The sequence below is a fragment of the Bos taurus genome, chromosome 11 (genome assembly GCF_002263795.3).
Source record: "Bos taurus isolate L1 Dominette 01449 registration number 42190680 breed Hereford chromosome 11, ARS-UCD2.0, whole genome shotgun sequence".
NCBI lineage: Eukaryota > Metazoa > Chordata > Mammalia > Artiodactyla > Bovidae > Bos > Bos taurus.
The window spans coordinates 89000783-89018516 of NC_037338.1; the positions used below are offsets into that span (position 1 = coordinate 89000783).

At 43.9% G+C, this 17734-nt stretch overlaps 1 long non-coding RNA gene across 2 annotated transcripts in view; it reads left to right on the plus strand.

Moving 5' to 3' along the window:
* LOC112448884 (uncharacterized) overlaps positions 1-17734 on the plus strand; it is an 82768-nt gene that overhangs the window by 29244 nt on the left and 35790 nt on the right. The window contains exon 4 of one of the 2 annotated variants that reach the window (XR_003037352.2): positions 9673-10057. The exons of the other annotated variant lie outside the window; for it this stretch is intronic. This is a non-coding gene — a long non-coding RNA (uncharacterized lncRNA). Of the gene's footprint in view, positions 1-9672; positions 10058-17734 lie in introns of those variants that run through there. 2 annotated transcript variants of the gene reach the window in all.

Genomic DNA, 17734 nt, shown 5'->3' on the forward strand with positions numbered 1-17734 from the left:
TGTCCCCTGCTGTAGCTGCTGCTGTTTTTTGCTCATTATCTTCTGTGCTCCCAGCACTCAGGCCCCTCCTTTCAGGTTCCTTAAACACAATTCTTGAAATGAGATCTCAGGCACAAGATACAGGTCACCGGGCCATTGTATTTCCCCAAACGTGACTTCAAACCCATGATTCCATGTGGTCTCCCTCCATGGCCTGTGAAAGGGACCTGTAGCCTACTGTCGGTCTGAGAGCTACGGGTTCTTCTTCCAGTTCTGGAAGGCCCCACCCTATTCATGTACCACACAGGCACGGCACCAAGCAAAGGCAGGCTTGTTTGGTTGAAGGGGAGATGCGTGCATTACGGGAATGTTTTCAAACATGCAGTGCACAGAGATCAATCTAAAGCCAGTCCCACAGAGAAGAAGCATCCAGAGTGCTTCCAGGTCCCCAGTGGAAGAAATCATTTGCAAGGGCCACGGTAACTGTTCAGTCTGAACAAGACCACACAGCTGGGACATTTGATAGTTTTGATCTGGCCTTTCAAAGCTTGGGTGAGGCCAGGAAACTGCATTTAATGGACTGAAGGCTGCAGTATAGAAAATGAGAGGACTGCCGTAAAAACAGTAGAGACCTTGTTACCACCCCTCCCTCTAAGGAGCCGAGTCTCAGCTCTGTAAAGGGGAGCCTGAAACGGGTGTGCTGGCAGCCCCAGGGACATGTGGACCTGGGCTGATCTGCGTGTGGTTAGAGACCTCCCCCAGCGTCCCCGCCTGCACCTCACCACGACACATGCCACTGAGTCATCGCCACCAGGCCAGTCATCTCGACACAGGAAGTCAGGCACCTGCGCTTCTTTGCGGTGAAAATAACTCATGGGGGGAAGTTTTCAGCCGGCCTCGTCAGAGTTCAATGGATGAACCTCATACTCAAGGCCACACCCAAGCCTTGAGCGCTGTGGGTGTGTAAATAACCCCAGAAATGACACTGCAAGGCTGGCTTCACCTCTTCATGGTAGGGCTGGGGAGTTCATTTCCATAAAAGAGGAGGGAGTGAAAGTCACCCTCTGCTCCCTGGGTCCCCACACCTGTCAGATGGGCCCGAAGAAGCGCTTCCTTCCTTCCTCTCATTCTTCCCACTGGAACTGGGCAGCGGGTGGACTTTCCATGTGCCTGTCAGTGTTGGGAGCAGGTGCGCAAGCAGAAACGCGAGAAAACAGCTGATTTGGCTGCAGAGAGGAGAGATTTCTCACTCGCCTTCTATTTCCATATGACTGTGTGTCATCAGGCACTGACATGTTTTCAGGACAAAATCCCCCTCTTGTGACACAAGGATTGGTACTAAGTTGTTCCACATCATGAGGGTGACGGCTCTGGCTCATGCAGATGTGGTCTGTTCACCATAGAAGGAATTCTAGGACTCGACTGCATTCAGTCTTGAGCGATCCTTTGAGAGGGCTACCTGGGTAGCTCAGCGTTAAGAATCCCCGTGTAATGCAGGAGATGCAGGTTTGATTCTTGGGTTGGGAATAGCCCTGGAGAAGGAAGTGGCAACTTACTACAGTATTCATGCCTGAAAAACCCTATGGACAGAGGAGCCTAGCAGGCTACGGTCCAAAGATTTGGACACAAAGTGACTAAACAACAATAGCATCGTGGATAGATTTAGGGAATGGGATAGTAGCGTTCATACTATTTATATTCTGATTTTGAGGAGGGCATGGCAACCCACTCTAGTATTCTTGCCTAGAGAATCCCATGGACAGAGGAAACTGGTGGGCTACGGTCCATATGGTCCCACAGAGTCAGATACGACAGAGGTGGCTTAGCACGCATGCATGCAATCCTTTGAAAACCGAGGAAGCAAGTATCAATCAATCTCCTAACATTCAGATGGGAGCACTGAATCTTAGAGTCTCACAAAGCAGGTCAGTGAAAGGTAGATCTGGAGCTGAAGGCAATATACTCATAACTGGCACTGAGGCTAAGTTGTGTGGTCAAGGTCTTCAAGCGGTACATGACACCAGAAACGGTGCCCAAGTAGGCGGGCTGGAAGAAAGTGTGTTAGTTTCTCAGTCGTGGCCAACACTCTGCGACCCCAGGGACTGTAGCCCTCCAGGCTCCTCTGTCCATGGGATTCTCCAGGCAAGAATACTGGAGTGGGTAGCCATTCCGTTCTCCAGGGGATCTTCCCACCCCAGGAAGTGAACCCAGGTCTCCTGCATGATAAGCAGATTCTTTACTGTCTAAGCCACCAGGGAAGCCCAGCCACTGGTTATGAGAGCTGTTGATATTTTTTTGCCCAGAATAGTCAAGAGTAGAGACTTTAGATAAAAGTTAGAATCCTTGGGACAATTTTTATCCTGGTGTTTTAGTTTCAGGGATCTAATTCCTATGGCCTGTTTTCAAGTATCCTCTGTGGTTATTTAAATTTTTAAATGAAAACGTGCTTGATTATTCTCTTAGCCTCATCATTTACTCTTCTTTATAAAATTATTTGGCAAATAGCTGATAGTAGGGAAGTCACAAATATAATCCCTTTCAGTTTTTCTGTTGAAGGTCTCTTTCCTTTTCATGTGCGGGGCCAGACCTGCTCAGGACAGAGGCAATGGAATATTTACTGTTTGCCAGTGATATTTTACTTTGTCGACAAAGGTCCATCTGTCTAGTCAAAGCTATGGTTTTTCCAGTGGTCATATATGGACGTGAGAGTTGGACTATAAAGAAAACTAAGCACCGAAGAATTGATGCTTTTGAACTGTGGTGTTGGAGAAGACACTTGAGAGTCCCTTGGACTGCAAGGAGATCCAACCAGTCCATCCTAAAGGAGATCAGTCCTGAATATTCATTAGAAGGACTGATGCTGAAGCTGAAACTCCAATATTTTGGCTACCTGATGTGAAGAACTGACTCCTTGGAAAAAACCCTGATGCTGGGAAAGACTGAAGGCAGGAGAAGGGGACGACAGAGGATGAGATGATTGGATGGCATCACCAACTCGATGGACATGAGTTTGAGTAAACTCCAGGGGTTGGTGATGGACAGGGAGGCCTGGAGTGCTGCAGTCCTTGGGGTCCCATAGAGTCGCACATGACTGAGCGACTGAACTGAACTGAATGTTATTTTAGAGTGCCGGGAAAACTGAACGGAGCTTTTTACCTTCATCATACTCTAGGGGCTTACACTGGACAAAAAATGAACAGTTACATTAAAAAGATACTATTGCAAGGTACTGAAAGTGATTCAGTAGCCCGTGAGGCATCTGGTCCTTTCTACAGAACCAGTATGGAAATGACTTCTGTATGAAAAAATATTGAACTGATGAACTCATTTCCTCTTCCTGAGCATAAACTTCTGCTTCAGCATCTGTTAAGGTATCACCAGCTGCTGTTACAGGTAAACCCCCTATGTCTCAGTGGCTTAACACACTAAGGGGGTTTCTTCATGTCCAGGCAGACTGGCTGGTTTTGCTGCTCACTGACTCCCACCTGCTCTTTCAATGATCAAGGATATTTCCTGATTATACTTCTATTCCATCCTCCTTGTCATTGAGTTGGTGTTTGTATTTCCTTGGCCAGAACTCAGTCTCATGGTCATACCTAATTGTACACGAGGGCATTTGAGCCAGCACATATGTTTAGATTTATGTATTAAATCATTTAGTTTAGCTTAACTAATATAGGAGAATAATCTTAAAAGGAGGGGGAAAAGGTAGTTACTTTTTAAAGGCAACTTGTGAAAAGAGATACACTATTATTAGGTTGGCAATTTATTCTTGATGATTGATGGCTGATTATTTTTGCCAGTGAGCTTGCATGCTTTGCTTTGAAGACTGGTCAATGCTCCCATCATTCCTTGAGTACCTTCCAATCTCCTCTAGGCAGGGGGAGGATACCTCATCTTCCATTCCCATGTTCATCTTTCTCTAATTATTACATTGTATTGAATCTGCTCATTTACATATGTTGGGAGAATATCAGTTTCACAGCAGGGATCGTGTCCTATGAGCTCTTATATCCCATAAACCACTCTTAAAATTTTTTTGCTGAATAAATGATGCATGAATGGTAGGTTTTAGATTAGCCCCAAGGGCATGAGTTTAGATATGGGAAGAGGTCTGCTAAGGCCAGGAACGGCCACACAAGGTCCAAGATGGTCCTGATGTTCCCTTCTGCCAAGCGTCTACAGGAATCTGAGTGAAGCCAAGGGTGGGGCTGCTCCCTTTGGTTGACTCAAGCTCACAAATAGGGCCTAGAATCAAATTTTGTGTGTATGCTAAGTTGCTTCAGTCGTGTCCAGCTCTTTGCAATCTCTTGGACTGTAGCTCCTCTGTCTATGGTATTCTCCAGGCAAGAATACTGGAGTGCATTGCCATATCTTCCTCCAGGGGATCTTCCTGATCTAGGGATCGAACCCTAGTCTTTCATGCCTTCTGCATTGGCATGTGGATTTTTTACTACTAGCGCCACCTGGGAAGAACCAAGATTTAAATCAGTCTCTTTTTGTGAGATGACAGTTCATTTGGGAAAGAAATTTTTCAGGAGACTTTCCCATTATTTATCAATTTTAGGGTCTATGAATAGCTTTGAGTACCAAATTGCATGTGAAAATGATTGTGTTTGCTATTGAATAATTGACTGATCTGTGACTCACAGCTTTTGAAAGAGGGGGTCCTGGCTAATTGCACCTGCAAGCTACTGATTGCACCTGCAATTAGGCAATTTTGGGGGCAGTTTTTCTCTTTCCATTTAATTGCCCAGATGACAGTGGGGAGTCCCCTTTACAAATCGGGCCTATTATCTCATCGGGAGCCTTTGCAAATATAAGATGACCCCAGAAACAGATGGAGAAAATATATAGTTTTATTTCCTGCACACCAATTAATGCCAGTAGTGTAGCCAACATTCCTGCACTTTTTCTTCCAGTAAGACATTTAAGTTTATTGAATCAGTCAATAACCCATAATGTAATTTAGCACTTCAATCTCTAGTTTTGCTATTTTATTAAAACATATATATCCATAATGGTTATAGTTCTTAAAAACATTTGTACTGTACTTGTTAGAGAGTCTTCTGAAAATGATTACTGTTGTTCTGTTGCTTTTGGAGAGGGATATAAGAATCCATTGAAATCTGGTCCTTTCAGTAACTGACTACATACTGGTTATTGGTTCTGACTCCAAAGTGTAGAAATTGACCCTATCTATGCAAGGAGATCAAACCAGTCAGTCCTAAAGGAAATCAACTCTGAATATTCATTCGAAGGACTGTTGCTGAAGTTGAAGCTGCAAAACTTTGGCCACCTGATGTGAAGAGCCAACTCACTGGAAAAGACCTTGATGCTGGGAAAGATTGAAGGCAAAAGGAGAAGGGGATGGCAGAGGATGAGATGGTTAGATAGCATCATCGACTCAATGGACCTAAATTTGAGCATGCTCCGGAAGATAGTGGAGGACGGAGGAGCCTGGTATGTTACAGTCCATGAGGTCAGAGAGTCAGACACGACTGAACAGCAACAGCACAACTCCATCTATTATGTAGATTACTCCGAGAAGGAAATGGCAACCCACTTCAGTGTTCTTGCCTGGAGAATCCCAGAGACAGAGGAGCCTGGTAGGAGGCCGTCTATGGGCTCACACAGAGTTGGACACGACTGAAGTGACTTAGCAGTAGCAGCAGCATGTTAAAATTCAATGGGACTTTAAGGAGATCTTGCTTATACTTACTTAGTTTTTTGAGTTTTGGGTCATATTTGCTATGTAGCTGATACAGAGATGCGCTGCTCAAATGCTCTTTTGAGAACAAGAATGCTTCCCATTTCAGTGAGTGTAGCTGGCTGACCGTTAGTTTTCCTGGAGATCTGTCTCAGTTTTCCAACCATGGGTCTGCTGATGCCCATGTGGAGGGGTAGAGGAAGGGTCTATTCATATTTGCTCCAGTGAGACTTTCTGAAGGTGATCTTTGCCCTGTAGCTCCCTGGGAAGACATGGCCTTGCCCTTTGTCACTGCAATCTGCCAGCTCTTCTGCCCAATCCTGCTTCCTCCCATTTCTTTCTTGACAGATATTTCACTCCCCATAAACCTCTTGAGCTTTCAACTCCATCCCAGAACCTGCTTCCTGGAGAGTCCAGTCACAACCACCATTAAGTAAAGATGAATTAGGAATAGCTCAGAGGATGTTTATTTTATGGGACCCAAGGTTTCACTCCAGTTTTGAAGGAAATCTATTTTTCTCTGTGGTTGTATAAGAATTCCTTCTTTTCTTTCTACTCTCTGCCAGTATCAAGGCATTAGGTATATAAGGATAAAAGAATAGAATGCCTTTTGTAAGTTTAGAACCACATTTTAAAGGATTGATTTTTATTTAAATAATAATTATAAATATTTATTAATTGATTATTCAGTTTAATCGCTGAGTCCGGTCCGACTCTTTGTGACTCCATGAACTGTAGCACGCCAGGCCTCCCTGTCATTACCAACTCCCAGAGTTCACTCAGACTCACGTCCATCGAGTCAGTGATGCCATCCAGCCATCTCATCCTCTGCCATCCCCTTCTCCTGCCCCCAATCCCTCCCAGCATCAGAGTCTTTTCCAACGAGTCAACTCTTTGCATGAGGTGGCCAAAGTATTGGAGTTTCAGCTTTAGCATCAGTCCTTCCAAAGAACACCCAGGACTGATCTCCTTTAGAATGGACTGGTTGGATCTCCTTGCAGTCCATGGGACTCTCAAGAGTCTTCTCCAACACCACAGTTCAAAAGCATCAATTCTTCGGCGCTCAGCCTTCTTCACAGTCCAACTCTCACATCCATACATGACCACTGGAAAAACCATAGCCTTGACTAGACGGACCTTTGTTGGCAATGTAATGTCTCTGCTTTTGAATATGCTCTCTAGGTTGGTCATAACTTTCCTTCCAAGGAGTAAGCGTCTTTTTATTTCATGGCTGCAGTCACCATCTGCATTGATTTTGGAGCCCCCCAAAATAAAGTCTAATGCTGTTTCCACTGTTTCCCCATCTATTTCCCATGAAGTGATGGGAACAGATGCCATGATCTTCGTTTTCTGAATGTTGAGCTTTAAGCCAACTTTTTCACTCTCCTCTTTCACTTTCATCAAGAGGCTTTTGAGTTCCTCTTCACTTTCTGCCATAAGGGTGGTGCCATCTGCATATCTGAGGTTATTGATACTTCTCCTGGCAATCTTGATTCCAGCTTGTGCTTCTTCCAGCCCAGCATTTCTCATGATGTACTCTGCATATAAGTTAAATAAACAGGGTGACAACATACAGCCTTGACGTACTCCTTTTCCTATTTGGAACCAATCTGTTGTTCCATGTCCTGTTCTAACCGTTGCTTCCTGATCTGCATACAGATTTCTCAAGAGGCAGATCAGGTGGTCTGGTATTCCCATCTCCTTCAGAATTTTCCACAGTTTATTGTGATCCACACAGTCAAAGGCTTTGGCATAGTCAATAAAGCAGAAATAGATGTTTTTCTGGAACTCTCTTGCTTTTTCCATGATCCAGTGGGTGTTGACAATTTGATCTCTGGTTCCTCTGCCTTTTCTAAAACCAGCTTGAACATCTGGAAGTTCATGGTTCACGTATTGCTGAAGCCTCGCTTGGAGAATTTTGAGCATTACTTTACTAGCGTGTGAGATGAGTGCAACTGTGCACTAGTTTGAGCATTCTTTGGCATTGCCTTTCTTTGGGATTGGAATGAAAACTGACCTTTTCCAGTCCTGTGGCCACTGCTGAGTTTTCCAAATTTGCTGGCATAGCGAGTGCAGCACTTTCACAGCATCATCTTTCAGGATTTGAAAGAGCTCAACTGGAATTCCATCACCTCCACTAGCTTTGTTCATAGTGATGCTTTCTAAGGCCCACTTGACTTCACATTCCAGGATGTCTGGCTCTAGGTGAGTGATCACACCATCATGATTATCTTGGTCATGAAGATCTTTTTTGTACAGTTCTTCTGTGTATTCTTGCTGCCTCTTCTTAATATCTTTTGCTTCTGTTAGGTCCATACCATTTCTGTCCTTTATTGAGCCCATCTTTGCATGAAATATTCTCTTGGTATCTCTAATTTTCTTGAAGAGATCTCTAGTCTTTCCCATTCTGTTGTTTTCCTCTATTTCTTTGCATTGATCACTGAGGAAGCCTTTCTTATCTCTTCTTGCTATTCTTTGGAACTCTACATTCAGATGCTTATGTCTTTCCTTTTCTCCTTTGCTTTTCATTTCTCTTCTTTTTGCAGCTATTTGTAAGGCTTCCCCAGACAGCCATTTTGCTTTTTCACATTTCTTTTCCATGGGGATGGTCTTGATCCCTGTCTCCTGTACAGTGTGTCATGAACCTCCGTCCATAGTTCATCAGGCACTCTATCTATCAGATCTAGCCCCTTAAATCTATTTCTCACTTCCACTGTATAATCATAAGGGATTTGATTTAGGTCATATCTGAATGGTCTAGTGGTTTTCCCTACTTTCTTCAATTTCAGTCTGAATTTGGCAATAAGGAGTTCATGATCTGAGCCACAGTCAGCTCCCCGTCTTGTTTTTGTTGACTGTATAGAGCTTCTCCATCTTTGGCTGCAAAGAATATAATCAATCTGATTTCGATGTTGACCATCTGGTGATGTCCATGTGTAGAGTTTTCTCTTGTGTTGTTGGAAGAGGGTGTTTGCTATGACCAGTGTTTTCTCTTGGCAAAACTCTATTAGCCTTTGCCCTGCTTCATTCTGTATTCCAAGGCCAAATTTGCCTCTTACTGCAGGTGTTTCTTGACTTCCTACTTTTGCATTCCAGTCCCCTATAATGAAAAGGACATCTTTTTTGGGTGTTAGTTATAAAAGGTCTTGTAGGTCTTCATAGAACCTTTCAACTTCAGCTTCTTCAGCATTACTGGTTGGGGCATAGACTTGGATTACTGTGATATTGAATGGTTTACCTTGGAAACGCACAGAGATTGTTCTGTTGTTTTTGAGATTGCATCCAAGTACTGCATTTCGGACTCTTTTGTTGACCATGATGGCTATTCCATTTCTTCTAAGGGATTCTTGCCCACAGTAGTAGATATAATGGTCACCTGAGTTAAATTCACCCATTCCAGTCCATTTTAGCTCACTGATTCTTAGAATGTCGACATTCACCTTTGCCATCTCCTGTTTGACCACTTCCAGTTTGCCTTGATTCATGGACCTGACATTCCAGGTTCATATGGAATATTGCACTTTACAGCATTGGACCTTGCTTCTATCACCAGTCACATCCACAACTGGGTATTGTTTTTGCTTTGGCTCCATCCCTTCATTCTTTCTGGAGTTATTTCTCCACTGATCTCCTGCAGCATATTGGGGACCTTCTGACCTGGGGAGTTCCTCTTTCAGTATCCTATCATTTTGCCTTTTTATACTGTTCATGGGGTTCTCAAGGCAAGAATATGGAAGTGGCTTGCCATTCCCTTCTCCAGTGGACCACATTCTGTCAGACCTCTCCACCATGACCCGCCCATCTTGGGTGGCCCCACATGGCATGGCTTAGTTTCATTGGGTTAGACAAGGCTGTGGTCCGTATGATTAGATTGACTAGTTTTCTGTGATTATGGTTTGTGTGTCTACCCTCTGATGCTTCTCGAAACACCTACCGTCTTACTTGGGTTTCTCTTACCTTGTACATGGGGTATCCCTTCACAGCTGCTCCAGCAAAGCGCAGCCGCTGCTCCTTACCTTGGACGAGGGGTATCTCCTCACAGCTGCCCCTCTTGACCTTGAACGTGGAGTAGCTCCTCTCTGCCCTCCTGAGCCAGCGCAGCCACCGCTCCTTGGATGTGGATCTGGTAACTGATTATTAGTAATACTATTGTTTAAGGAAACCAACTCTGTCAAATGTTTCTAAGTGAAATACAAATTACCTCTAAACAGGTACTGAAAATTAGAAGAGATGTTTTACCTTTGGATCATATCACCAAAGCAACATGGATTTCATTTCACACAATTTATTCATCTTCCAGTAAACTTCGGTATACCTTTCCATGTTAACTTTTATTACAGTGGATAGCATTATTTGACAGAAGTCTACTTCCTGCCTTAAAAAATCTACATTATAAAGTGTGTCTTCTTACTACCTTAACCATTGGGTATAGTGTTTTCAAACTCCCAACAAATCTTTAATTAATATTAATATTTGGGATCTGAGAATGAGAAATCAGAATTCTTGGGAATTCTAAGGAATCTCTGAAAGTCTGAGAGAGGCTTATTTTTCCTGCTTTGTATATGTATTTTTAATTATGAATTATTTTTATTATAATAGGGTTGCAATAATAACTGGATAAATAATGAATGATTACTATAACAGGGTTATACTCAATAAGCGATGAATGACTTTTATTGTCATAGGATTATACTAAAACTTTGAATGGCTTTCTGCAAGCAAAATTTATCATAATATTTGTGTGGTTTATTATTTTTGTAAACTGATGCATTATGATAGGATTAAATCTTCTGATAACATGTAAAAGGGATATTTTCCTGATAGAAATATTTGATAATAGAAAAGATTCAAGGAAGGTAACATTAATACCAAATATGTACCGAACAAAAACCATTTCAGAATGGAAAGATATCCCAAATGTGTTTAGTCTCTCAGTCGTGTCTGACTCTTTGTGACCCCATGCACTGTAGCCTTCCAGGTTCCTCTGTCCATGGGATTCTCTAGCAAGAGTACTGAAGTGGGTAGCCATTCCTTCTCCAGGGGATCTTCCAGACCCATGGATCGAACCCAGATCTCCTGCATTGCAGACAGACTCTTTACCATCTGAGCCACCAGGGAAGCCTCATTATCCCAAATACTGATATTTAAAAGATTCCATGTAAAAAGTCACACCTAAAGTGTCAATTTCCCCATGTGATACTCTTGATCTTTGTTTTGCAACAAATATTCCACATGTAGATGCTTTTCTTGCCTTTTGTCTTGAGTTGATCTAATTATTATTTGTTCAAAAGCACCTTCATTTGAGCATGAAGGCATATGTCACTGGTTTTCTTTTTTAACAATTAAAATGTTTTGTCTACTTGCCCTGATTTTGGTGTTGCTGTTGAAATCACTATCAGTTATGCTAATTTAATTTTTTGTTTTGCTAATTCAAATTTCACATGTAGTCTCCACAGCACTGCACTGACATTTTCTCTTTGCATTTCTTCTGTTTAAATATTTACAAAGAACTGTAGTCCATAGCAAATACTCAAACACTAGAGAATGTTATTGGGTATATTTGAATAATGTAACATTTAGCTCTCCTGGTGTGGTTCACAGCATAAAGAAACACATGTCAATATTGCCAATTTAAGTATTTATTTTTCGTTTCAAACTTGCTATTTCTGGAAACACTCATAAAATTTGTATAAAGTACATCTTGTTCTATATATGTATTAATATTTATTTTCTTTGCAATAACAGTGTACTGTTAGGAGCACACAGGACCAGAATACACTCTTTTTTTTTTTTTTTTTTTTAATTTTATTTTATTTTTAAACTTTACATAATTGTATTAGTTTTGACAAATATCAAAATGAATCCACCCCAGGTATACATGTGTTCCCCAAGAATACACTCTTATAACATGGCAATGATCACAGGCAACAGGCACTGATTAAATCACAACACTCTTCTGCTCCTTGCTCTGATCCCAGTTTCCAGAAACTTATTAATAGATCTTAACCTTGGACTCCCCACGTAGCACTTCCTGCTATTGCTTTTTACTTGAATTAGAGACTTCCATTGAGCTAATAATGTCTTACCTGTTAACTCTATTCCTTCCAGGAAAATTAGAATTATTCAAGTTTTCCTGAGTTCACAATTGATTTTTCCTAGAATTTGGGATTTAGAACAACATAAATTTCCTGATAAAAGCAGGGAAGAAATTCTCATGTAAAAACACTGGTTGTCATCTCTGGTTGAACAATGGAATTTGTTGGGTATTTCATTAGAGGAAGACTGAATTTTTCTCCCTCTGGGATCTTCTCTGGGTCAGGGACGGAGGTATGGTGAACACTGGAGATATTTATGAACAAGTATAATGGTCTTCATGGCAATCACAATTAATGTTAGGGATGCCTAAGCACGTAAGTGTGAAATTCTTCAGATAAATTTTTACATACTTTGGGTCCTGATCTTTCTTAATCATCATTCTCAAGCTGAATGTTATGGAAAGTTTATGATAGATAAATGTAATTTTACACATCTAGATAGCATCTCACTCTCATAAATTGATAAACATATATAGAGGAGATGAGGTTAGTATTTAAAGCATTTTGTTCACTCATTAATATGAAGTCATTTTTGTAAATATGCTGTAACTGTGTCACATACATGAATTGGTAGAATATAGATTAGTCAATTGATTAAATTACCCCCAATATAATAAGCTGATTTGCCATGTATTTTATTATAGTGATGTAGTATTTGGAGGTGATGATATGTTTGTGAACATATAGAAAGGACATTTTTTTTTTTGCTTGAAACTGGTAATTTACTGCTCACTCAAATGCCATAAATACCAGTTTTGGCCAGAGAGAAATCATGGAATTTATCTTTGAGCTAAACTGTGAGTCAAATTTTAGACCAGCAAGCATTTTTGTACGGTTTCAAATTATAGCCTAACTGGTTACCTTTTACTAGTCCTCCCCACCTATAACCTCTCTCAATGATGGCAAACCACAGTGGTCCAAAGTCTCTGGACCAAGAGGAGCCGACCCACTTGATTTAGGTCCCAGAATTACTCAGCTTTGTGACTCTGAGCATGTCATCTAGCACCTGGGTCTGCTTCCGGGGTTTGGATGTCTTGCTTCATTCCAGTTCAGAAATCTTGTAATTCTCTGATCTGAATTATATCCTGTATACAGTTCTCTGTACCACAAACTTCGGCAATCCCAAGCCTTATCTCACATGATGGGTTAGATATTACAAGAGGAAGGCAGAGACAGACTACAGCTGGATCAGGCTGGCTTGGGGTCACATTTAATTCGAAACACATTGGTTGAATTATTGATCAGACATTTCCTGGGCTGGCCAAAAGTCTGTTCGAGTTTTTTTTCCATAACATCTTATAGAAAACGCTGAATGAACTTTTTTGTCCAACTTCAATACAAATATGTTTGCTAAGCAACTTGTAAACACTGGCTAGGCCATCAGTGGCTTGTTTTCCTAAATCCTGGGGATCCGCATAAACATGGGAGCCCCTGGAACAGACACCTGCAGCAGCTTCCTCTCTGCCTTGGCTGTTTCCTGAGGCAGAGGGGCTGTGGCTCGTTTCTTGGCAGGAGTTAACTCTCCCGCCCTTTCCCATTCTGCCCTCCAGACGGTGATGTTCTTTGTAATGGGGTGTGAGCCGGGGCAGGGAGGGCTGGTCTGCTGGACTATGGATGCTGTCAGCCTCTGGGGTCCACAGGGGAAGACTCAAAATAGAACAGCAAATGCTTTTTTTTCCCCAAAAAAGTCCATTTGTTTCACGCCAAAACAGACATGGATGATTTTTTCTTTTGAAAAAAGATTATCTCAAATACAATAGCTTCTAAGGGATTATACAGAATCACTAACCTACCCAACCGTCCACGTGCTAAGTGTTCACTGAGCACCTGCGAAGTACCAGAGTCTCTGTAGAGAGATGGAAAAAGAGGTTCACAAGAGAAGCCTGGCCTAGTGGTGGTGCATAATTTTGTATGTCAACGTGAGTGGGCCATCTGGCCTAGATATTGGGCACAGATGAGTCTAGAGGTGACTGAGAAGGTTTCTTTAGATGAGGTTAGCATTTAAATCAGTAAACTTTGAGGAAAGCAGATGGCAGGTTACCCTCCTTTATATGAGAGGGCCTCACCCAATCAGTTGGAGGTCTTAAGAGAAAAAGCATGATTTCCAAGGAAGAAGAGGGAATTCAGCCTCCAGAATGCAATGTCATCTCCAGGGTCTCTAGCCAGGATATCCATGTCAGCCTGAAGCTTCTGAATGATATCAGTAACTGGTCCTCCTCAATAATAAGAAAAATAGTGGTCATAATAAACAACTTATGTTAATTGAAGACTTACGCTCTACCAAGCATGCCTTGGGAGCTTCACAGGTATTGGCTCGTGTAATCCTATGAAGTGTAGGGATTGTATTCACCACCTTTTAATGGATGAGGAAACCGAGGTATCAAGGGATGATGTAACCTCTCCCGGTAGTTGGTGTCTGCGTGGGGTTAAAATGCAGGCAGTGTCTCCTACTGCAGAGCTGTTGCCTGGATCAGTGCACCGTGTTCCCCTCTCCTGCTCATCCCGCTAACCCTGCAGTCATGCAGCCCCTCAGGTCCTATCCCCGTCACACCCCTGTCCTCATGTGATTCCTGCAAGGATCCCATGTGGTAGGAAGGCCTGCTGCTTCATTCCCCAGCTCACAAGTGAAGAGAGGGAAAGTCAGAGAATTTGTGAAGCCTGTGCCTTAGTCTTGGGGCCAATAGTCATTGCAGTTCCTTTGTCTCCTAATGAAGATGGTGCCATTTTTAACTGCCCGGTGTCTTTCCCTCCAAGGGTTTCTGTTTACCCTGAGGTTGGCAAATGGGTAATTTTCTCAGCAACTCAGACTCTTCAGGCCCTGGGGCTGTGTTAAGGAGGTAACATTGCAGCCGATGGAGTGGACATGCTTTTGAAGGTCTCCCTGTTCCTCTTGTGCTCCGAGGCTGTTCCTGCCAGGTGTCCTTTTTGGAGAATCTCATTTCTTCTCTCCACATGCACTGTTTCCCTTGGTTTGTGGGTTCAGCTTAATCCATCCTTCCAGAATCTTCCTCGACAGCTCCTCTCTCTTTTCTTTCCTTCTGCATCAGAATTTCTTGGCCACCTGTCCCATTTGATAATTAACCATTGGCACAGTTCTCATGTGCTTTGATTCATTCAAAACCTCAGGTGTTGGGAGTTCTCGCTTCAGGAAACCTCTCCAGGTTTTTCAGCTCCCGGGTCAGGCCCAGAGTCTGGCAAGTGGAAGGCACAGAGTTTACATTTGTTGATTTGATGTGATTTAATATAATTCAAAATGCAGACCAGTCACAGTTGGAAATGACCCAGTCAGCTCAGAGTGCTTCAAAGGGAGGCTGGTCAGAAAGCTCCCCTGGGGCTAGGGAACCTCCCCTGGGAACCTCTCCAGGCCCCTGCTGTGACGTCCTGGAATTCAGTAGGAGTTTTAATGGGTGTAATAATGACCCCGTGATTCAGAGGTACAGCTTGAACACAAGCAATTTCCTCAATTCAGTTCCTCACCAGGGAGCATTTCCTGGGGAGAGTTCAGAACTAGTTTTATTACACCTCCTTTAATTTGGGCACTTTTCAAGTCAACCCCGCAGGGATCACCTCTCTCTGTCCAGGCTGCTTAAAGATTTCCCTGAATTTCTTTTGCAGCAACTGTAGAAAAGGGCAAAATCAAGGTCACTGCTATGTAACTTAGGAAGTAGCTTGGGGAGGAAGGGTTGAATGGTGGATATCTATGGCAGGGCATATGAGAAAATGACACGCAGGGGACAGTCCCTAACCGAGGGTCCTGGGAAAGTAACATGGGACTTATAGAACCACAGAGAAGAAGCAAGGGGAAAGGGAGCCATGATGTCACAGGAGCACGTGCAGCAGGGCTGCCCTGGGACCCCAGTGCCCTTATTCAAGAGATGTTAGAGCTCAGATCAGTGCGTTCTTAGCCTGACAATGGTCCCGGATGCCGTCAAAGCCAGGCCTTTACTGGACAAATGGAATGGAAGCACAGAGAATGGATGGGTCTCTTCCCAGTGCAACAGCACAGGAATCCTTCCCCTCCAGAGTGAGTAGCTGGAAATAGTCAGATATTCCAGTGTAAACTTTGATTTTGGCATCTTAACCATTCTGGATCCAAGATGGGTTTCAGGGCAGCAGGAGAGGAAGACGTAGTCTGGGTGAGTGAACAAAAGGAAGCAGAGCACCTCGGGCGCTGGCATTATACAGAACAGAGTGCGAAGTCTGGCCCTTTAACTGTTGAAAGCTGAGACTTCAGGGAACTTACTAATTTCCCTGAATTTCCTGCCTCAGGGAATTCTTGGGTGCAAAGTGCCAGCCAACAGCTCCATGAACAGGTCTCTTCCCACTATGGAAGGGCTCCTGTCGGACTGCGCCTGCAGCATCATGACGTCTTATTTCTGGGTGCTTCCAGACTGTGACCTCAGTCAGTACCTGCACCGGGCTTGAAGCTCTGTGGGAACGTCTCAGAGCCCCTGTGGCTGGGATGCCGGCTGTTGGCCGAGTGTGACAACGTTAAATATAACAGCTGATGATGTCGTCAGAGCCCGGTGAGGAGTGGCGTCTGCCAGCATCCCAGCCACTGGCGCCTTGTCCGCCCGCCGTCTCGTCCGCCCTGCCACTGTGGCCAGACGGCCAGTTGGCCGGAGTCTTTGCCCCTGGGAAGCAAGGGGGCTGGGGAAGGGGGCCTCCGAGGGGGTTTCCGGCTCCTGAATGCTGTGATTCCCTCGCACACTAGCAGGAGGGCAGCGGTCCAGTCTCTGCCAGCCACACCTTCTGCCATCTCCTCTTGGAGGCCTTGTTGAAGCACGTGGTGGCCCCGGGCAGCTGTGCGGCCTTGACCAGGGTGAGGGTGACAGCTGTCAGGTCCAGGGCAGCCCCGTGGCCTGGAGATGTGGTGGGTGGCTGAGCGAGAACCAGACCAGGTCTCCAGTCTCCTGGCTGGTGCTCATCAGAGGCACCCAGACACCCTCCATACTGCTGGCCCCTGCTTAGCACATCCATGGGCCCAGCTGGCACATGCAGGGCCCCCAACTCCAGTTCTGGAGTCTGGGGGCGGGCACAGGGGAGGCTTACCCAGGGGCAGCTTACCTCCCTGTGACAGACATAGCTTTTTTTTTTTTTTAATGTGGACCATTTAAAAATCTTTATTGAATCTGTTGCAATATTGCTTCTGTTTGATGTTTTTTGGCCTCGAGGCATGTGGGATCTTAGCGCCCTGACCACGGATTGAATCCGCATCTCCTGCATTTGAAGGCCAAGTCCTAACCACTGGACCACCAGGGAAGTCCTTGGGGACACAGTTTTGGTCAAGCTCGGGTGACCAGAAACAGGCTCCTGTATGGTGTTCAGAGCCAATATCAGTAAAATGATACTCACCACCAGACCCGGGAAAAACAGGTTAAATGTGCTTTCTTTCTGAATCCCAAACATTTTTTGTTTTTTCAATCTGTAAAGGATGCTTCTGCTTATTGCTTTTCATGCAGCCACTTGCTCAACACTCGGGACCCACTGGACACCCCCGCCCCCATCATTTTCTTGCTTGCTCACATGTTGCAAAGCCTGAGTATCCAAGGGCCCTGTGCTGGGTGAGGAGGTTGATGAAATGAACCCCGAATGCTTTCTTCTGGTCCTGGCCATGCACCACGTTCTCACTGTCATCTTGTACACTGTCACCTGCCTTCGCTCAACTCAGTACACAAGCATTTAGCAGTCATTGCATTGGCAGGCAGACCCTTTGCCACTGAGCCACCAGGGAAGTCCAAGTCCAGGTGTCCTAAAGCAGCTTTTTCACCCTAAGGAGAGAGATTCCATTTACTCCTGTTCACAAGTTACAAAATGTTTCATTCATTTGTGACTTTTGGTAGGAGTAGGGGCAAGATTGGGAAGTGACATTAGTTGTTTCATTGGCCAACACTCATGGATAAAATCTGGTTGTCTATATCCTTTCCAGCAAATGCATTGCTCTGCCCTA